Source organism: Osmia bicornis, chromosome 14 (genome assembly GCF_907164935.1).
Source record: "Osmia bicornis bicornis chromosome 14, iOsmBic2.1, whole genome shotgun sequence".
Classification (NCBI taxonomy): Eukaryota; Metazoa; Arthropoda; class Insecta; order Hymenoptera; family Megachilidae; genus Osmia; species Osmia bicornis.
The window spans coordinates 5,389,992-5,413,236 of record NC_060229.1 but is presented as its reverse complement, the minus strand read 5'-3'; the positions used below and the strand labels follow the sequence as shown (position 1 = coordinate 5,413,236).

Here is a 23,245-nt window from a genome sequence, read left to right as displayed (position 1 = left end):
AAGTTAGTAGAATGTATAGAGGAAAATTTTGAAGAGCACAGATTGTGATAATCAGAATTATTTTTAAAAATATTTGTACAAGGCAGGTGGTACAACCTTCCGATTATTTTATCACACTTTAAACACTTTAACAAATATTGATAACAATCTGCAGTTTCTAATAATACTTCTAATCTATGATTTTCAATGTTGTACTATTAATTTATCATAATACTTTAGTTGCAAAGCTAACTAGGTCATGCGCGATTTCTAACAAACATGTTCTATTATTTCTCTTATCTTTGTTATTTATATTCAAGTATGGTCATCGATGACAAACAAAGCGTGGTAACTAGAGGTGAGCGAGTACTTGAATTTCGAGTCAAACAATGATCGGTCGGGCACTTGAATTTGCCAAACTACTCGAAATCGACGAACTGTTTGAAACAAGGGCGAGCTACTCGAATATTCGAGCTGAAACTTCATTTTCAAGTAAATCGAAGTTTTACGACGGCTCGAATATTCGAGTAGTTCGATTTTTTCGAATAGCTCGCTTTTGTTTCAAACAGTTCGTCGATTTCGAGTAATTCGGCAAATTCAAGCGCTCGACTCGGCTCGAACAATCGAAGCGCAGCTCGGTTTGTGGTAAGTCAAAGTTTATTTTTATCGAAACTTACGCGTGATCCTTTGCACCCTGATGAGCGCTCGTAACTCGAATCTCAAGGTTCTCGTTGACCCTTCAAATTCACCCTGGTATCTAGAGGGTAGCCTGGGAAAGGTTAATTTCGCGCGGTTGCGAAAGAAGCCAGATTACATCGTTCGAATTACTGGGGTGCGAGAGTTGGTCCCGTTTGAGAAAAAGCCGAGTAAAAAGAAGCTGGCAAGAGAGATAGGAGAGAAAAAGAAGGAGGGTGAAGAAGGGGAAACGGGATCTCGTTTTACAGCGACCCGCCATTGTTGAGGCTGGTGCGCGGCGGAAAATTCTCACTACCGTTTGCGGATCCTCTCTTCGCCACTTTTTCCTTCATCCCTTTCCTCTTGCTCGCTTGTTTTCCTCTTTCTTTGTTCGCACAGGCGGACTTGTTTTACGACCTTGTAATTACGGGACAGTTGTCTGAAATGGACGCGTGCCTGGAATATTTGTTGGATGCTGGAAGGTAAAGGGGCTGTAAAAACCCTCCCTTTCGGCTCGAAGGGTGGAGCAAAATTAGATACAACGGAAAATTATGAACGGTTGGATCTGTTCCTTCTCTCCTCCCCTTGCCAGACATGAAATGATACTTATTATATCGCGGACACTGTTTCCCTACTTTGAGGGATGTGATTTCTCGAGCGAATTAAAGGTAACAAAGGCCTGTGCTTTCAAAAGGTTTATATTAATATTCTTTGTTATCATCTATGCTGAAACAACTTGCTGCTTTTATTCATTGTTCAAAGTATTTTTATACGATTGTCCGGACCTTCTGTGTTCATTAAAATTGACAGTAATTGCGACGGTAATTTTTTTTGGAAGTTATTATTTTAAATTGTTACGAATAGATAGGGGTAGATTTTGAATTGTTTTCTGATGTTCTAATGTATAATTGCAAAAAACTTTTGGAAACTATTAAATGATACAAATGGACGAGAAGAATGCAAATTAAGGAACAGTTTTCGAAGCGGAAAGTCATTATTGTTGCAGTTTCAAGCTGGAAAATTCTCAGTACCGTTTGTACCACTCTTCTGAATATTTTCTAGTCGCTTTTTTGTCCTTCATGGACGCCGTTTCGGGTTGCTTCACAACGTTGTAATTGTAGGTTCGTCGTCTGGAACACGTGCCTTGAATGCTTCCGCGAGATAGAGGCTTTAGAACCTTTATTCCATGCTAGATGAAAATGGTTCTCGAAACGTTTAAAAAAACGCGTTCGCGTCAGTCGTAGAAGAATTTCAGACAATTTGAGAAAGCGTTAGGGGAAAATGGCACACCTCGATTATTTTTATTTTCAAATAAATTTATTTCCTTCGCTAAATAATTTCGACGATCATGTCCCGCCTTTAACCCTTTCGCTGCCGCGGTGGTCCCATGGGACCATTGGCAAGATTGTACCGTTATTTTAATATATTTCACAGTTCTTTCCCATTATAAAATTTTTAATATGAAATTTGTGACCCACTGATGCAAGTTCAAAAATTCGCGTGGCATCGAAAGGGTTAATGTCGTCATTTGTATAGTTCCTGCTAAGATGTAACTGATCGTTCTCCCTATCACACGTGCCGATTCTTCGCTGAAAAAGCTGTCGAAAAATCCATCCGTAAGATATTCTAGGGATCGGTGTCCCATTCGTCTCTGGATCGTTGCTGAATCCCAAACACAGGGGTGGTAAGATCGAGCGTGTGTCGCGTAACGATCGAACGTTCCTCTAAGCCAGTCCTGGTGGCCGGCTTTCAGGACCTTTCCAAGGGTATCCTTGTAAGGGAAGAGGGTGTACGGTGAAAAACGACGTTACCTGTCCTCGGAGCCCGGCCATTCTAATCGATCGAGTTGGCTCGATGTAACCGGTAACGCGTGGACAAAAGCGGAGTTTCCGGGTGCCGGGAACGATCAAGCATTCCCGCTTGAAGGCTGAAAGTAGAGGGCGGGAAACGATGCCGGAAAGGGACGTCGTGAAAAAGAGAGGTGCGCAGGGATTGGGTGAAAATAGAGCGGAAAACGCGGTGAAAGGAGACGCAGTCTGGTCGGGCATTTTTCAACGGACACAATGCCGAATTTACATAGCCGAGCTACTTGATGGCGAACTGGAGACGAGCAAGGAAAAGAAAACGATTCGTTTCTCAATTTTCACCCTTTCAGTATTTTTTTTTCTGCTGAGGAAATTTTCTGAGTGATTTTTAACTGAGTGCTTGCTAATAGGATAATGTCTTTTTATCTTTTGACGAGGGGTAATTTTCACTGAATTGGTAATTGCATCGAAGGTATCCATTTGAAGCATTTGATTCCATGCTATACTCTGTCCAACGTAAGAATAACGTTCTTCTCTTTTTTCATACCCGGTGATAATTAATTCATTATGCACCGATATCGCCCCCAATTTGGGCGGTACCGTTATCGGTGGGGGATGCGCAGATCGGTCGAAAACTGAGGTTATCCTTACGTTGGACAGAGTATACATTAGCGTCGTCTAATTGGCTGACTGTAACTACTTAGCGGTAGCGACTGCTAAGTTTCGTCGTCGATGATGAAACATTATGCAAATTATTGTTCGTGTCTCGATATTACCTCGGTATGTTATCTTGGATTTCAATCTTCTCTAATTATCTCTGCTTGAAAATTCATATTTCGTAATCATAGTTACGAATATCTGAACACAATGTAAATAAATATAAATCCAAGGGGATTAACGACGTCTCCCGGTAACGGGGAGTCTAGGAGAGGATTTCGAGAGGCGACCACTTGGCAGGCTTCTATTTTTGAGAGCAGCTTCGCTGTTCGTCGAGTTTTCGTCGCTCGTGTTGCGGCTGACCGCAAACGGTCTTGCCGAAGCTTACGAGCAAACACGAATCTCTTGAGCCAAAGTAGTACTTTCATTGCAGCTGTCGAAGTTCTCTCTGCGTGTTGCTCAGCATCCACCCTGAACGGTGAAATCTCGAGGCGTTCCCTTGGATTAAGATTTAAATCGTTTCTCACCATTCAGACCCTCCAGTACACTTGTCACGATCGTGTAATTCAACGAGATAAGAGATCCGTGTTAAATTGCTTTATCCATTCTAATGGTTATCCATTATTACAGATAAATCCGAATTTTAGTTATATATTTAAATCTGTTTGAATGCTTTCAATGTACCACGTTCATTTAGAATGAATGAATGGAAATGCAAGCAGAACTGTGTCGAACTAGATGAAACTATCGGCGAGGTATCCGTTATAGTTGAAGTCAACTTCCTTCCCATCTTGTTCTACGTCCTTCCGGTTCATGAGCGTAGAAAGCACGAAGCTTGTTGCTCCGTGTCCCCATTGTGTTAATATTTGAAGAAGAGAGTTTGACGTTGTTTGCTTTTCTTGATAGATGACTCCCTCTCTCTCTCTCTCTTCCCTGTTCGATCAATCTTTCCACTCGCCATTTGCAAACAAAATTAATCACGTTCAAGACGAATTGTATGTTTACCGATCAAGTGTCAACTTCGTCTTCCAGTGTCCTATATTTTCATTTTGTGATTGAAAAATATACCTGGTAACGATTGTTAAATGAAAAATTTACTACGAATTCAGATCCTTACTTTTAATATTGCAGTACACGTTTGTGTGTCAGTCGTAAACTTGAAATTGCAGAAAAGTGCAGATGAGGCATAATAATTTCTACGAAGGAAGAGAGTGGTGTGAATAATTTTCAGTAGTGCATATGAAGTTTTACTACCAGAAAACGTGCGACCTGAATATGTAATGTGGACGTGTATGCGTGTAATGAGATTCAAGAGACAACTTACAATCGTCGAGTAGTTGTAAGCGAGTAGGATTGAGTTAGTTTCAGTCATGAAAATAAGTCACCCTGTTGGTAATGTATTATAAGGAGTCCACGTAGCGTTTTATCTTTTATATCTACCGCTCCTGCCGATCATAATTATCGATCATAATTATTCTCCATCATCGCAGACCTATAATTGTTATAATTTCATTGAGAGCATGGAGTCAATGAACGTTCCGAGTGACTGCATTCTCTCACGATGATCATCATTATATCAATCACCTTATAGAACAAGAGAAACACAGGCAATTATTTCTGGCAAATCAAATCAATTTCGAAAAATTCAATCGAGGGAATGAAAATTTCATCCGACATTCATGGTGATTAATTTCGAGGGATTATTAATTATTGAAATGTGAAGAGAGATAGGTTGTTCGGTTGATCGTTTAGTTGTAATATCTGGCGGAGTTTCGTCGCTGTTTTTATCACATACGATGTTCAGAAATTAATTGATATAAATCTGTGAACGCGAGTTTAATTAATTCTACAGTTATGCACGATTATAGACGGAAATGAAATTGCTCACTTTGCTGGGCTTTGGTCAGGGATTATATTGTTGGAGAAAATTTGTACCGTCCTATTAATACGTGGTTTTATATTCTAATTAATTTTGTATTATTTTATTTTTCATTGCTATTTTAAGAGGATTTAGGATTCATTAGGATTTCAAATATTATGCACAATTAACTCTGAATGATCAATTTCTTTTTTGTCGAGGTTCTAAATTAATTGGTAGACAAATTTCCCTCATCTGATTTCAAAGCCAGTGATATAATTATTTTGAGCAGTTATCCGCAATAATAGTCTTTGCAATTAATCCTTTTATCACTGCCTTACGTTATCAAAAACGCATTTTCTCAAGACCTTCTGTATAACCACTGACGTTTCTACGAACAACAGGCACGGTTTGCAAGCGACGTGATTGCAACGTGCTCGTTCCCGAGTTTTCTATACATTTTCAGTGGTATTATTCAAAGAACAGTTCCAAGAACTCGTTTCATTTGCAAGAAAGCATTTGAATGCTTCTTCGACAGTAATCCTCTCATTTTTACCGTGCTGGAAGCTCGTTTAATTAAACTCTAGTCATTATCGTTCCTTTTCAAGTAAATTGTAAATAATAAACGGGATGCATTCTTAGACGTAAGAAAGGGGATAGACGTTTAATGGTACACGTTGTCAAACAATCTTCCACTCTAATTTCAACGTTTCTGAACGAAAGGAAACAGAAAGTGTCGCATACCGTGAAATGAATCCACCATCGCGTTACTATAGTTTCTTACACATATTTAATTGAAATGAAAATTCAAGTTAAAAGTAACATTAGAATTATTAAGCTTTCGCTAATAGAATTGTTGCTTTATCTGTGCAGTCAGCAGTCAGTCCATTTTTATTCTTCTTATCAGAGATCGCGAGCGAACGCTACCGTAATTATTATCTTCCTCTTTGCCCTTCGACGAGAAGCCTTTTTCATCTTTCCTTTATCTTCTTTACTAGCCGGTATCACTAACAGCTCAATGAAAAAAATTTGATTTCTTCTCTTTTTCTTCATTACGAAGTCTCTTTTGCTTTCTTCTCGCTTCTCATCCTTTTGCTTCCTTTTTACCTTCATCTCGTGTCACGTTTTCTTTATGAAAAGAATCGCTCGAGTTAAATGTTCCATGTTCTCTGTACGCGTTACGACTGCTGTAATTACCGTGACACCTTATTTCACCTTTGTGATGCGCATGAAATTGTAACAAATTCTCTTTTCTGCTATTTAACGTGCAATAGTATTAATTATTTTCTTTTTTGTAATTAAATAAAATTTTAGAAAAGGATTGATTGCGAAAAATGAAATTTCAAAATTCTGATTTTGAGAAATTTGTCTGATGTTTTTTCTTGTAATTTAATAAAATTTTAGATCGCGAAAAAATGAAATTTCAAAATTCTGATTTTGAGAGAATTGTCTGATTGAAATAAGAAAATGAATATACATACGTAATTTCTCTCGTTAGAATGTCGAATGTAATAGTGTTACAGTTGTGCCCACAAGGAATCGTTCTTTTACTTTCAGTGGCAGCGAGGCGTGAGTGTCTACGCGAGTAACAGTTTTCCGGCTCGATTCCCAAAACTTTCACGGTTATTCGCTTGAACCCGACGACTTCGTGAGAGATTGTCTTCTGCCGTAGGAAAACGAGAGCTGATGAATAGCGAACGGAAGTCGATCATCTAGGCGAATCGGAAGCTGTGAACCGAGGACGTTCTCACGGCTCAAAGGTAAGTTTCACTCTTTCGGAATTCCACGCTTATCGTCGCTTTACGCTGCATCTTCCTATCGTGCTTTGCATGCAGAAATATTCGACACGAATATCTTCTTCGAATATCTTCTTCTCAGAATTTATCTGTCGTTTTCGTTTTCTTTCTTTTAACCATTTCGTTCGTTGCATCAAACACAACGAGACAATTACTTGTAGCCGATCGGTCGTACGATTTTCGTGATTAATTGCATTCGATGCTTCCTTTATACCTCTGCGCGACTAAGAAACATTCCGCTTCTGTAGCCGATCGAGGAGTCGTTTAATTAACCTGTTAAATCGCTTGATAGTAGAGCACAGGGTGCTTTGACAACCTTCCTCACCGATAATTTCTCTAGCATCGTCAATTTACGTATCTTAAAGTAATAGGTCACTGCTTACGTAAGTGCATCTTGATGCACTTTCGACTATGCAGAATCGTGCCTCTCCTAATTGTATTGCCTTCGATTTAACGATCATCGTTTGTCATTTCGTTCGTGTAATATCGGGGACGAAACGGTGGAATACAAAAGAATATCAATTTGCAAGGGATGAAACATTTTAACCCCTTCTGTGGGTCACTAGTGATTCATTAGCTTATCGTGACGCAATTTTCATTAAACGAGGAGATAACGTAATTAATTTTCACGAGGGCACAGTAAATTTATTAATTTTTCATCGTGTACTAAATTTAATTATTAATATCGCACGCAGTTTTTTTAATTGCCAATTAAAAGGCAACACACAGTATCCGAGGGATTGTAATTTACGCCAGTAAATCTAGTGCAGGATATAGTGAATAATTTTGATGAAACATTTATTTAGCAAATCAATTTGCATAATAGGGGTTTCACTGGTTCATTGTGCGTCAAATATGTACGCTCTGATGATGCAAATCTCAGTGGTATCATTCACACCCGTGCGCAGAAATAATAATAGCTTGGTTGCACCGATGCATTCAGATGCATTTTCAAGAGCGTGTTTCGATCCATTAATGAGTTCGTGTTAATCACACTCCGTTGTTGTCAAACAGTATCATTGCATTAAATTTTATTTTCCTCCAAGTTCAATGCAAACTTAATTGCACATCCAGCTACAAATTATGAGCAATTGGATCCACATAGCTAAGATCATACTGACACCGTGTGTCGTCCCCTAACTCATTCTCAGCCCTTTGTGCATCAAGGACAAAGGTTTTTCCGCGAAGGAAGGAAGCTTTTTCTTGAAAACGAAGAGAATAAAATTTTCGCATTGGCCATGCTAGAAAGCTGGCAAGAAACGTAGAAGCTACTGGATCCACGTTGGACATAATTTTCTTTTGCGAGTACACGCAAACCGCGGCGAACTTAATGCTAATCATTTCGCCGTTCCCTTTGCCAGCAACTCGCGCTAATTAGCTTTAATAAGCCGTGCAGTCTGTTGCAGAGATTCGGTCCTCGCGATGGTTTACCTCTGACGACGAGCTCCTCTTGATCCCCTTTGTGAACCGAGACTTATGCATAGGATACGGTTAGAAACATGGTGTGTTCACTTTGTTCCATTTCAGGAACCTTAGAATTTTAATTGAAATAAATATTTCAGCCTAAATATCAAACTTTGAAAATTTCGATGGTCCCCTTATCTCAAACGTATGACACTTTTAATAAATTATTTAGAAAATATCGCAACCTTAAGACGATAAAAGGGATGCTGTAGAAAAAGATTAAATTAAGGATTTATATGACAGTTTTAATAAATTATTTAAAAAATATCGCAACCTTAAGACGATAAAAGGGATGCTGTAGAAAAAGATTAAATTAAGGATTTATATGACAGTTTTAATAAATTATTTAAAAAATATCGCAACCTTAAGACGATAAAAGGGATGCTGTAGAAAAAGATGAAATTGAGGATTCATTTGACGTTGTAATTATTCGGTCGTTAAAATGATATACCGTCGAGGGTAAAGAGATATTTTTTGCGGAAGTCGGTGCATCAAGATATCTTGCAAGCCTCAGACACGATAATCGCGGACCTTACCGGAGACGGTTAACCTATGCTAAGGGCGGTTTTTCATCGTCGACGACTCAGCGTGTTTGAAGACGACGCCTCGAGAGGAAGGATGATACCATTCTTCACTTTTAAGAGGATCAGGCCGCTTATGATTGCCAAGATCTGCCTCTTACTTCCGTCCCGACGGAAATCATGGCTCGAATAATTTTTCGAATCGCATCGGATGATTCGTAGATTCTTCTCATTATATTTCTGAGAAAAGTTCTTCGAATATAATAGGGTGTCCGGGATTGATTCAGGTTATTCGTGGTAGTTGTGTTCCCCATTGATCCCATTCTTCCGGCCCGTCGATCGGGATTCGAAAGCGAGAGCGGTTTGTCAGCTTCCTGGACGGTAATTTCGATGACGCATTCCTCGCGATGTATGCAACCGATTGCATCGAATGCAACCTCCAAGCCACGGTGCATACCTGCGGACGCATCAGGACGCCACGCGTGGGCGTGGAACACGTGCTAAGCTGCATACCAACGACGCAGTGTCCACATATGTTTCCATGTGTGCGGATCGTTGTCGTGAAAGTCCGCATTCCGAGCTGGTGGGCGGATTGTCGCTGATCTACGCAAGGTCGCTTGATATTCCTGCAGTGAATCCTGATAATTGAATGAATGAGTCATTCGGGTATGTAGTTCGAAAAATTTTCAGATAATTACTAAGGATATTTATAATTATATTATGAATAGTATATAGAGAATGATTCTGTATGAGAAAATATGAAATCAAATTTTTCATATCAAACTTCATTTTGTAGGAAATTGGATTTTTATTAGATTTGGATAAATTTTCCAATGGTAATATTTTTGAGAAGAAAATTAGTTAACACTTCCGACTCCCATATAATTTCATTTTGAAGGAAATTGGATTTTGATTAGATTTGGATAAATTTTCCAATGGTAATATTTTTGGGAAGAAAATTAGTTAACACTTCCGACTCCCATATAATTTCATTTTGAAGGAAATTGGATTTTGATTAGATTTGGATAAATTTTCCAATGGTAATATTTTTGGGAAGAAGATTAATTAACACTTTCGATTCCTATATAATTTCATTTTGGGAAATTGGACTTTTATTAGATTTGAATAAATTTTCCAATGGTAATATTTTTGGGAAGAAAATTAATCAACACTATCTACTCCTATATTATAACTATTTAATTAATGCAATCAGAAGTACGCTCTTCTTTTTCTGAAATAAAATTCCGGAACCGCGTGAATTATTGATGGCTCATCGATAATCGTTAGCTGCAATATAAATGCAGCCGGAACTTTAAATAACCTTCCATCGTTTCCGGTGTAACGCAGCCGGGTTTTGCCTGGAATTATATTTCCATAACTTTCTTCGTCCGCGATACGCAGCGTATTCAATACTCGTGGAATCTGCATTTGAAATTAATCGAATTGCACTTTTAACCTTCGAACGGGATGGAATTCAAGCGAATTTTTGTCCTTCGTTTCGACCAGCCTCGACTTTTTTCATCGCTCGAATTATCGATGGACGGTTGCGATAGTATGCTAATTATTCATCGAACGTATAACAATTATCGGGTTTAAGCGGTTTCTACGACGTTCCAATTATTCATTATTCTCTGATGCATCCAGGATGTGCGTTCGTAACTAGGACAATCAGCGGTCTGCTTTTTTATCCGACTACATTGCGCTATACTTTTTATTTGCAAACTTTTTCTCAGTCGAACGGTTTTAAACATCGATCGGTTAAACAATGGGTAGCCTGTTTTCCAAGAACAGTTTTTTAATATTTTGCGTCAGGGAATACGTTGTGTTTGTTTTAGAAAATTTCTGGGATTGGTACGAAAATGATTGATATTGGAAATCGGTATTCCTCATAAAAATATTTATTCGGTTGTGACGTAAATTCATAGTAAAGTTTGTTTCTGAATAGCTGTATTTTTTACGATATCTCTTTTCCGTATGTTTCATTTTAAGTTAAAATTACGGACTCACAGATTGAAAAGAATGGAGTGCAAAGTTTCTTTCACGCTGCAAACTTGCGTTGCAACGCAACAATATTAAAGCCTAATACTCAGGTACTTTTCATAGGGTATTACATTTCAATGAAGTGAAATTCTCTTATGAGAAGTTTCTCTAGTTTAAGTTGCATTTTTCTTTCCGCAGTTCTCAGAATTGGTTTTAATAACAAAATTCTGCTCGTGCCGTTCGACGGTTAAAGAATTTTTCATATTACTTCTCGGGTCACGGCGAATCCCATCTTATTTGAACATCAAACAACGTTGGAGGATTTAATTTAAACTCTGAACTACATCGTGCAATATTCATAAAAAATAATTGATCAGATAGTTTCAACCATTCCGAGACACGTTTCATTTCCAAGTAATTACAAAAATTTCCTTCTTAATCAATCTGTCTTGAAAAGACTCCATTCGTTACGCGATGAATTCGTTCATTATGGCGTTACGATAATTATCTTTATTGTGCCGTTCGCATCACCTTCACGTTTCATTTATCATCGAGGTTCACCTTAATGAGAAAAACCATCGCGAACATGACTTTCACGTTCCTGTTAATCCTGTAGAATGCCAGTTTCTTTTCTGGTCATTGATGTTCAAGCATGCAGAAAAGAAAATGTTACTTTATTTATTTTTATAGAAAAAAATCCGACCAGAGATTCTAACACATATCGTGATACTTGGGTGAAAATTTTCCATCTGATACTCGACTCTTTAATGTAATTACAGGATAGGGGTATTTACACGGAAACTTTGTTTCTTGGAGCATGAAATTGAGGCGAACGCTTAATATCAAAATGAATAGAGAACTCGTAGTAGTTATCTGAAAAACTAGTCTCGCGTTAACATCCCGAGATAGCGCGTTTTATGACGAAACTTCTGAAGCGCAACGATTAACTGTAACTTTTATCACCGACAATTATCATCTCCGTGACTGTTGTCCAGGGGATTTTTATTGCGCACGAACACGAGCTCCCTGCAAAAACTTCCGTGCTTGTTCGATCGTTTTAATCAACACGATCGTTAACAGTACATTGTCATCGTAAGTTGCTGACCGCTCGAGTATTCTATATAGGTGTACGAGTACTCGATTTATTCGAGTACTCGAATTTCGAGTCGAACAATGATCGGTCGGTCGAGCCGAGTCGAGCGCTTGAATTTGCCGAATTACTCGAAATCGACGAACTGCTTGAAACAAAAGCGAGTTATTCGAATATTCAAGCAGAAAATTCATCTTCAAGTAAATCGAAGTTTCGATTAGTCCGATTTTTTCGAGTAACTCGCTTTTGTTTCAAACAGTTGATCGACTTCGAGTAATTCGGCAAATTCAAGCGCTCGGCTCGGCTTGTAAATTACGAGTACTCGCACACCTATATTATTCCATCGTAGAAAGCATCTCGAAACGTAGGAAATTCGTTGGAAAATTATCGAGATCGAATCTTTGGAAAAATTTCCAAAGGATGGTCTTTTAACTTCAACCACGAAATTAATCGTCGAGTGGCGAACAGGGAGGATCGGGCAGACAGAGCGAATCGATTGGCAGGCTTAAGATGGCGAATAGGGGCGGGGGAGAACGATTTGCAAGCGAAAATAGAGCCTTTTGACGGTAGGATCGAAAGTTTTCTCGCGTCTTAATCCGACAGGAATTCTGTCGGATTATTGAAAGCGATTCGCCTTCACCTCTGACCTTCCTGGCGGCAACATTCCTGTTTCTCGGGATCCTCGCCTCTCGAAACTCCTCTCAAGGATCTCTTCTCTCCTCGACGAATCGAAATGGCTGCCTGGTCCACGATTCTTCCCTTTCGAGAATATATTACGCGAGATGAAAGCACTTTTATCTGAATTTCTAGTGGCCGGGGGATTGCGGTGGATGGGAAATTCTGATGACGTCTGGGACCTACACGGTTACCTAAGAAACGCCACGATAAATTCTTCCCCTGAATATACATTTATTAATAATTTTTCTGCCTGCCAGTTTTCCCCTTCGCGTGTGTCATGGTGTTTGTTCTTGAAAATATTTTTCACAATTTTCTTTTCATGAAAAGAAAAACATTTTTTAAGAATTTATTAAAAAAAAAAATTGTCCATGTAGAAAATAAATTGTTCTTCTAAAAATATTTAGAATTAAAATCATAGAAGAAATTAAATGGTGATTCTTCGTGCAGAATCGACGAGGTTTATTCGAAGCCTCGTGAAAGTTTCGTGGGAGCAAAATACGGGTCAAATCGAGCTTCCGGCGCGGAAGCGAGACGGCAAGTGGACTCATTTGCGTCAGAACGAATTTAAATCTCGTATCGGCCGCAGGATTTGATTGAAAACTGTTCTCGGTCCGAGAAAATACGCGAAACGTTCGTGAATCGAACGTGAATTTTCAAAGTTTCATTTATTTTTCACATTTCTTTTTATTGATCCTTTTTTCTCTTTTTTTGTGAACTGAATTTAAAAAATATTTAGTTACCTATCGAATATCACAATACTGGTCCGGATACTTTTATTACAAGTTACATGAACAATCCTGTGAGTATCAAATTTAATACTCGATCATTTCTTTGACTAATTATGAAATTAATTAAATTCAATCGGAAATTAAACGGTGACTGGCTTGTATCTTTCTGAATTTAAATTTGGATTGTGGTCAATGTGGGATGGATTGCAAGCTAATTGGTAAATTATATTGAAAATTGCGTTAGTGACTGATAGGTATATCAGGCGATGAATATATAATGATTCAGGTGCAACAGGCTGTTGTTTAAACACATTCGCAAATGATTAAATGATAAGCTTTTAAATATTTAAGGATTCATTTTTCAAAATTATGTTTTCATCTTCTGATCATGTAATTAGTAAAACAAACTCTGGATAATTTTACCTAACAAATTGCAATTTGTAGCGAGAGTCCTTTCATTTTTAGTTTCTCTTAGTTAAATATATATTTAGTATTCTTTAACCATCATTTATACAGAAACTAATGTTTTTCAACTATTGTGATAGCTATCAAACATTATTGTTCCGATGAAATCACTATAAACATTTAAAATCAATTTCGCATCGCGATCTTCGATGTTTGCAATTTTACTGAACAATATTTTGCAAGCATTATGCGTGTTTACCGACCCGTACTCGCAATTCAGACAGCGATTAAAAGTCATAAAATCATATTTCTGCAATCGTTCTCGCAATTACTAAAAACAAGAATTTATTTTACTGGTGTATCCTGTTGAAATTTAAATTTGAAAAGCTCGGCGACCGACGAAAGGAAGAATTTCAATCGATCTCTCTTGGTCGTGATATTTTATTTGTGAGAAAAAAAAATGTGGTAGAAACGTTCGATTCGAAACGCGAATTCAATCCACAACCATTATGCCACAAAATGAACTGCATATCGACAATTTTTGCTTGTGATTTTACGCACATTCTATTGCATATTTATATGTTTCGAATATTTCGTTTTTATGTTTCTGTCAGGCAGTGTACTATAATTAACGAATCGCCATACAAAGAGATTTCACGGTGCAAAAACTCATTTTGATTTTAATAAAAGAAAAAAAAATTGAATTAAGAAATAATTTGAGTTGTAATCGGAAAATTTAAAGTTTATATTTTATAGAATTAATGTTTATAATTTCGATGTCCAAAGTTTATGATTTACATTTCGATTTTTAAAATAAATGCACGTTGTCGCTGTGGAGGAATGTTTCAATCAAAGAATTTAATATATTTCGTGATTAATATCCAAAATTTGACCACATTGATTTTGCCGATGAAATTCATATTTCGGGCACAGAACCGTGTACGAATTCGTCTGATCGAAAATGCAAATAGTCGGAAACGTCATCGTAGCAAAACCAAATTTATTATACCAACGAAGCTCGATTGTAATTTCCGCTCTAATAAGCCACCCTGTAAATCCGGCCGAATTTCGTTAAATCGTTGGATAACGAGATTGCAACGGGATCCACCGACCGTTGTATCACAATTAATGCAAAGAAGTAATGGTCTCTCGTTATTCCCGTTTAAAACGTGACGTTATGTCATTAACGAGCAAATAGTACCAATAATCGGTTGTTCTAATAATCTTGTTATAAACCATTACGTTATTTCATCATAATATAGCGTGGAACATTATACTAAGCAACGGTAAATGAAAAGTAATGATATTCCGTTCTAGTTTATTTACGTAATTTCCATGTAAATTGTGTGCAATTCTAAGTCAAAGTCAGGTGAAAAATTCTTGTATGTCAAGAGCGTAATAAATAATAAATAAGGGCGGGATAATTAATAAATATTAGTACCATTATACCATTTGTCATAATTGCATTCAATTTTCATTTATAGTGACATAAAGTAAATAAGGGAAGAATTCAATTTGAAAGCTCTCATAAATCTTTCTTCTCAGAACAACACTTTTCCATTTCCATAATGGTCACCGTAAAAGGGTTATGGAGTTGCCGATCTATCATATTAAATAAGAAAATTTACCAAGTTATGTAGAAAATTTGGAACAGGTACACAATTCTTCAATTAAATCTTATGCAATTTCCAAAGTGCATCGCCTCTTGTGGTGATACATGACATGTTGATGGAGGATTCTGCGGGGGTTGTGATCGCATCGTGGTGCCCTAGGCGCCTTGGGCCTCTTTCCTGTGATGGCCACAAGGTGTCGCGCGTGTAACTCCATCCTTTCTCGCAAGTGCTCCATCACGGGCCTTGTCGATATTTATAAATAATTTTCGAGTAAATTTTCGAGTAAATTTTCGACTTCGATTTTCTCGAAAACGAAGACACTTATGAAAAAATGTTATCCTTCCTTTTCGATTCATTTTTGCATGTAGAATCACCTTCTAATCGGTTGACCATGAGTCGCGAGATACCCTGTATATATAAGATCAGGTGTCTGGAGCAGGGACCCTCCACGTCAGCCCCACTGGACGATTCCCGAAACGAAACTCCATAATTTTTCCGCCGGCATCCTCCAATTCTTTCAATCGAAACTCGACAAAATCCATTTACTTTCAATTTCTTTAACTCGACCTCCGGTTTTCCGGAGAATTAAGTTCCGAGGCCGCAACGAGTCGCTCGCAGAAGGCCGCGATCTAGATCTTGACTCGCGCGAAACCAGTTTGCGAGGCCAGCGAGCTGCTCGTTGCAACACCAGGCTGCTGACCCTTGTATTTTCCGAAGAACATAATTGCGCAGATTGATGCAATCGCAATTAAACATACCCCGTTCAGCAAACAAAAATTCGTGGATACTCTGCAGAGGAACCATTTGAAATTTGGGGATGAACGAAAATTGCAATTTATTATTTGCAGAAAGTTTAATATCGATGTTAAATCGGCCATAAAATTGAAAACAGGCATTTCCTGGTAAATCCTTAATAAAAATGGAAAGAATATACATTTCTATATGCACCATTCATTCTCTTCCGCGATATAAAATTTATCCAAGCCGATTACACATGATAATTTCCATCCATAAAATCTGCAGATGCGTGCCACAGAGTTGAACGAAAATTGCTGGAAAATAAATATCAATACCGGAATTACCTGCCAATGAATCGCCATAAAATATCAATCCCTATAGGATCAAACCTTCCCGGTTCGCGATCCTTAATCAACGAATCTGTCGGTTAATAAAAGCGACATGTTTTATCGGTCCTCATATGCTGATGATAATAAAACGAATCCCGTAGACCAGCGTTTCGTTGAACGACTAAATAATCCTTATCGAAATAATTCGTACGTTTATAAATGTCATATTTGACAATTTTCCTAATGACGCTCGTTTCTCTGGAGAGGCACCTCGAAAATGTTAATTTTCTATGGTTTTATTCTCTGGCAGGATGTAATTAAAACATTGTAAATTTAATAATTATTAAAATTCTTCGAATCAGGTTTCACAGGGGATAGAATTTGAAAATATTAAAATCTCAGTTTCAAAACATTGTGAATCTAATAATTTTTAAAATTCTTCGAAACAAGTTTCACAGGGGATAGAATTCGAAAATATTAAAATCTCAGTTTCAAAATATATAATCAAAACATTGTGAATTTAATAATTTTCAAAATTCTTCGAAACAAGTTTCACAACTCGAGAATTCGAAAATATCAAAATCTCAGTTTCAATTTTCTACTACCAGCTACGTATATTTTTCTATACCAACCCCATCGCCTTGAGAACCCTCGAAATTCAAGTATTCCCGATTCAAAATCAAACTGCAATACCTGAGCAAGCAGTTCCTTCGTCGGATTCGAGGCATCGGGCTTGAATTCCGTACTAACAAATTCTCGGAATATGGAAATCCTAGAAACTGTCTTATCCTCCATTCTGGCTATACACTCGTCTCCGATCCGCGAGAAAGCAGGAATTCGAATCCCTGTAATTGCTGGAACGAAGGCAGGCCACAATTGACGAGGGTTATGCGATTAGAAGACACCTAGACACCGTGTGTCAGTGGCGGAGGTTGTTCCACCAACGAGATCCCATTATCCTGGATTTTCGGATGGGACCTAGGAGGTTACTTCTTCATTCCCCGCTTCGAAGAGGAACGTTGTACGTTGAAGTCGTTAAAAAGTCCCTCTCTCAATCTCACGGACCGTTCCTCACGAGCTAGGACCAACAGGGATGAAAAAGATAAATGAAGAATGAGAGGAGAACGACGAAGGGTTGAAAGTAATTTAAGGATACGAGAGGTTGAAGGAAGGTTGGAGTATTTTTAATATTTAACACGTTCACTGCAAACGACATTTCCAAAATCCTTCTAACTATCTTTAGAATATTTCTAATTAGACGAGGAAAAAAATTCCTAATGGTTTCCTTTGAAAAATAAGTTGAAAGGATTACAAATGGAAAGCAATCTTCAGAAACCATTTACAAACGATCCGCCAACGATCCTAATAATAATCTCCTACAAAATATCCTCCATTCTCGTTTGCTGGACGACCCAGTGCCAGTAAACTGGCGAAGATCGTCCAGATCCGTGGGAGAGCAGCAGAGAGAGCCATCAAATAAAATGTAGGATCGTGCAGACGCGATCGAAATCACTCATAACGTCGTAGAAGAAGATAGAGAAAGAGAGCCGTCTAGCTAGCACGATCGTGAGCAATTTGAGCACCGTTAAGTCCCGCGAGAGAGTCTATTTCGCGTGCCCTCACGACATCTCTAAAAGACACCTCCTCGCATGCTGCTGGATCGTCTTTCCACGTAATACCTTCTCGTGTTTGTGTCGAGAGTTCGATGCCCGACACGCTCGCTCCTCGCCCATTTATTCTTGTCTTTAACCCTTCTCCTTACCGTGACCTGTTAGATCGCGATAGACCCTAAAAGAGAGCTCACGATACGAGCTACAATTTTCTCTGTAAAAATCAAATCTAATTATTTCAGTGATTATTATCAAAATTTCTCTCAGCCCTGAGAAGCATCCAGATAAAGGGGTTGAAAATGAATTTCAAATCTTGCAGCTCGGTTGAATGTAAAATATTAATATTTTTACAGAAATTACCACCGAATGTCCTTCGTTTGTGTCCCTTAATTAGGGTCGTGGAGATTTCTCGGGAAGAATTTGTTAATTGAAGCTGCAGGCCGCGTCCTTCGACCGTGGGTAGGGGTGGTCGAATTAAATTGGGGGTCGGTGATGAAGGGTGCGAAGGCGCGCCGCTTATTAGGCGGCACCATCTGCTGCCACTTATTGTACCGTCATTCGTCCCGGGATATTGCGACTAAATGTGGAATTTAAATGCGACGTTTTACCATCACTGGAAACCTTTTTTTTTGCCCTGCAAAGGGTGAAGGGACGTTGAATTTTCATTAAGCAATTATTCGCAACACGGCCACCCTGTCGTGGACAAATGTCATGAAATAAGTTTTACGAGCTCCGTATGGCACTTGTAAAACGCTCGAATGGCACGATGAAAACGTGCTTGCGCCTTTATAGCGTTTTGAGATACTCGGGATGATGGTAGAGCCATGAGCTTAGATTTTAGATCATCGTTATGGTTCAGATTCTGTTTCTGAGAGGCTCTTGGGTTGATGTGCCATTTTTATAGGTGTAATGGAAAATATTTTTGATAATATTTTAGAAACATTTAAATTATGTTATCCTTAAATTAAGTTTAAGAGATTCTCTATTACACGAACTCTAGAGGGATCACATGTTTCACGAAGAATGTTAGCTGAGAAGCAGTTTTGTTGAGATTAGTATCGAATTTCAAGGCGAGACTTGAAAGAGATCGTCTATTACACAAGAGGATAGTAATTTCAATCTTACCCTCCAGCAAGGACTAATAAACTTATCGAACGTGGTGGTAGGTACTTGCGTTACATAGCTTACATAACTTTGGCTCGACATCAAAGACAAAAACGAACAATGTTTACGGTGAATTGTTATAACAATAGTTAGACACGTACATCTCAAAATTTAAATATAAAATTCAGAGTTCAGCAATTTTCAAAATATTTTTAAATTAATGACACTTGACTTCGACACTCGAAGTTTCATCCCTTTCAAAGAGCCTCGAAATTCCTGAAAAATGAATCCAGGAACATCATCGTCGCCCGCCAATTTTCCTGAAGCATCAATCACTTGTTTCAACTCTCAAATTTTCCGAATCCACTCGATTCAGCGTTTCGAGTAGAATCAGCGTCGACAACGGTTCCGATAATCAATCAAACGTCAATAATCCTGAGAGTCTGACGTGTTGGGGAAAAAAAGTCCACGTTTTTTCCACGAGGATTCAAGAAGCAGCGGGTCGTTTAACCAGCGATATCGCGGTGACGAACGAGCGGAAAGCGAACGGATAAAAATCCTTCAAACTTTAGTGACTTTGTGTCATCAACACTGAAATTCAACTGATGGGATTCTGAACTTCTCTCAAAATATCCAGGTGTCCATGAAACTGTTATTCTGAAATTTTGCATGGTGTCGTGACGCACCTTGCGCGCAAACGCAGGAGAGATACGCAACAGTATTACCTCTGAGCAATAGTTCTATTCCACTAGAACTCGTCAGAGGGGCTAACATGGACGGTTCCTGCCCCAAACGCCTAGGTTCTATATTCCCAGATCTTATACAGGGTGTTAAAAAATATCCTGAAGACACCGCTGGATAGATCACGAAAAATCGAAGTGAAAAGTTCTGTAACATTTTTCGATAGGATCAGTAACTTAGCCACATTTCGTTATTGAAAATTGAGTAGCAAGATCCACGGAGTAGGGGAGTGGCCTCCTCTGTCACCGACAAGGCCCGTGATCAGGGCCTTAGGGTGGGGGGCGGTCGGGCAATTGCCCAGAGCACTAGATCTGTAGGGGGCGCCGCAGCCCGGTGTCCCTAATATTTATTCATTTATATCCGTTTAGATTAGTAAAGCTGCTATGTAGTTTAACAATTTTTACAATCTAACTACAGATTCATCGTTTCATATTATTACCTTGTCTTTTTTTCTTAAAAATTTTGAGCCCCTGAATGGGCGCCAATATTGCTAAAACCGACACTGCCCGTGATGGAGCACTTGCGAGAAAGGATGGAGTTACCCGCGCGACACCTTGCGGCCATCACAGGAATGAAAGGCCCAAGCGCCGTGGCGCCATGCTCTGCTCATAACTCCCACAATAGATAATGATGTTAAGCCAGTATGTACAGTATCGATTCCTGAGGCTTACGCACGAATCCGCGTGTTTCCCTTCGATCCATGAATTCTCGTGGCATACCTTCGACATGTGAAGCGTGAAGATGCCAGCGGTGTCACGCAAACATGTCGTCCGTCGACTGAAATTAGACGGTCGGACCGCAACGTCTAAGCAACGGATGCTTGCCCCCTGGGTATTTAACGAGTTTCATGCGGTAATAGTTTGATAAAGTTCCTCGACGGCTCGAGATCCTCTTCCATCTTCGTCCCTCTTCGGAAAGCTTACTTTTCGCCTGGTTACACACCTTAGGACAGTGCTCTTTGTCGAGTGGTCACGACGCTCAGCTGACAGCGTGGGACAGTATGGTAATTCGCGGTTGTGAAAGCTCGTCCTCGATGAAAGATGAATATTTTGGTCGTTTGTTTGCCAGCCTTGGCGAGTAAGGTGAGGCTTGATGGATGTTAATGAAGAGTGAAGTGTGGTTCAGTGGGCTGGTGACGCCGTGTCACGTTCCCGCTAACAATGAGTCTTCTGAATGACTGATGAAACTGGTATATTTGGACGGAGATTTTTCACGGCTCCATGAGGCGAAATGTAAATGTTTTTCTTTGCTGTTGAAACTTTTTGTTTAATGAAGTAATTTACTGTTAAGGTTATTTAAAAATTCAAGCAGAGCATAAGGTGACGGTAAATTGTATTAATAATAGCATTCATTTTCTTCAGCAAAGACTGTTCAAGTTTACTCAGAAGATCCGATTATTTATATATAAACGTTTGCATTATTTCACAGAAGTATTCGCAGATAAGGAGTTTCTTTATATCAGGAAGAGAAAGCAAAAGTTGCTTAGCACTTGGAATAATCTTCTTTAAAGATTCCAAAGGAAAGCATTTATGGACTTTCGTTATCACACTTGCATTCTGTATTATTGAGATAAAACACGGTCTTCTAATTAAACACCTCGTTTCAGTAATTTCATGTATAATATCTGCGAGGTATTTGTAAATAATGTAATTAAAATTCTTCTCTCATTAAAATGAGATTTACAAATATTTCGTAATTAGCCTTCCTGTTGTTTATAAATTATTAACGATGCTTATTCAAACCATTCATTTTTTAACAAATTAATCCATGTTGTTAAATTCACCTTGCCTTGGAAACCGAAAGTTTTGATTTCCTCTGTTCACATTCTATCGCTGTTCTACGGGAACAATTGCAAGCTGTTTTGTCTAGTTGAAATACAATAATGTTCGAAATGTCTTCGAGTTGTAGAGGTTTCTATTTTTTCAAAGTCTTAAAGTGTTTACGATTCAGTAAGGATTTCTGTTAGATTCCGATGTTTAATAAATATTTTGTTCTTACATTAGACACTTAAAGTAATTTCCTACTGCTAGTGATTCTTTACATGATTATACAATCTACTTCTGATTCTACAGGAAAAGTGTTCTGGTACTGTTTTTAAAAGTCTGATTTTGAAAGTGGTGGGAATGAGGATTAGGATCAATAGAAATTCTTAGATATTACTGAGGTTCGAAGGGTCAAGCGTATGATTCTAGAATGGTGAGTAAGGAATTCAAGGGTCGTATGCATAATTGTATATAGAAGATAGTGCAGTTAGAGACAGAATTTAAGATTTCCTTATCTTAACCGAAAGAGTAAAAATATTTGCTTAGTCTATGACGATATCCAACATTTCATTCAACCTCCATATTGAAAAATCGTGTAGAATAACTGGTGCTCAAAGTGCATTTATCTAGTCCCATTTTTATTGAAAATTTTGCGATGTTCAGAAATTTGAAATCTTTTAAAAATAAAAAGAAAGTGCTTCCTCAACTTAATAGACGAAGACACAAGTTTTCCTTGATGAAGTCGTTAATTCGCGACGAAGCAGATCACCGCGTCACGATTTCCGGCTTTTCGTCGGTGGTTCAGTGAAAGCCGAAGGATCATCCTTCCCGGTAGATCCTTCGACGCCATAAATCGTCGCGATATCGATGACGGCCAGGCACCCGGAGCTTTTTGCTCGTGATTCAGCACGACGATCGAGACCTCGTAGAAATTGCATCCGGCGCTTTCCATTCGATTTTCTCGGTCTCCACTTTTCGTGCACAGCTCCGGGCTAGGGTAACGGGGCACAGTTAACACGAAACACCGCATCAAAGCGATAACGAAGTTCCTTTTTCGCAGCTCGTTTTCACTGGGACAAAGCGGCAGCTTCGCCAATCAGGTTTTATCAGGAAACAATTTTTTTTCTTTTCATATTGCATCCGAGTTTTGTAAAAAAAGTGTTTTAGTTTGCTGCAAACCCTATATTTTGTATGGTTTTATAAAATTCTTCAAATAATTAATCTGTTAGTATAGAATCTGTTTAGCGAGAAGTTTCTCGTAATAAATTACCAATTTTGTTGATTAAAAAGAAAATATTGAAGAGGTAGCTATAATTAATTAACGAAATCAGTTTAAAGATCTCAGGGGATGTTCTTCTCTACCCCATTGCACCGTCAATGGAACAACGTTGAAAGCGATCGACGGCCGTTGGCAAGGGGTTGGAATGAGAAAGAGAAAAAGGAAAAAATCGTTTCCACGTATTCCGCCAACAATTATCGGACGTCGCAGCAGTTTATCTGATCGAGGAAACGTCTGAAGTTCGTAATTAATACGAGAAAAGGGAATTACCCGAGGGGTCCGTGATTGCTTTCCCAGCCACTAAACAATTTCACCCACCCGCTCGGTCCTCTCTTCTTCTCTCTTTTTTTTTTTGTCGCAACGACGAGTAGATCCCGGGTAAATTGCATCCCGATCGACCCAGTTTTTATTTCAATTTGTCGTGAATTTATG

General features: G+C 38.6%; 1 protein-coding gene across 8 annotated transcripts in view; it reads left to right on the top strand.

Annotated features, from left to right (window-relative positions):
- Positions 1-23,245, top strand: part of LOC114875900 (putative polypeptide N-acetylgalactosaminyltransferase 9) — a 183,463-nt gene that overhangs the window by 76,666 nt on the left and 83,552 nt on the right. For 4 of the 8 annotated variants that reach the window (XM_029186728.2, XM_029186727.2, XM_029186733.2 and 1 more), the window contains one exon: positions 6,532-6,734. The exons of 3 other annotated variants lie outside the window; for them this stretch is intronic. The gene's annotated coding sequence lies outside the window, so the exon portion shown is untranslated. The remainder of the gene's footprint in view (positions 1-6,531; positions 6,735-23,245) is intronic. One more of the 8 variants, XM_029186729.2, reaches the window with a different exon arrangement.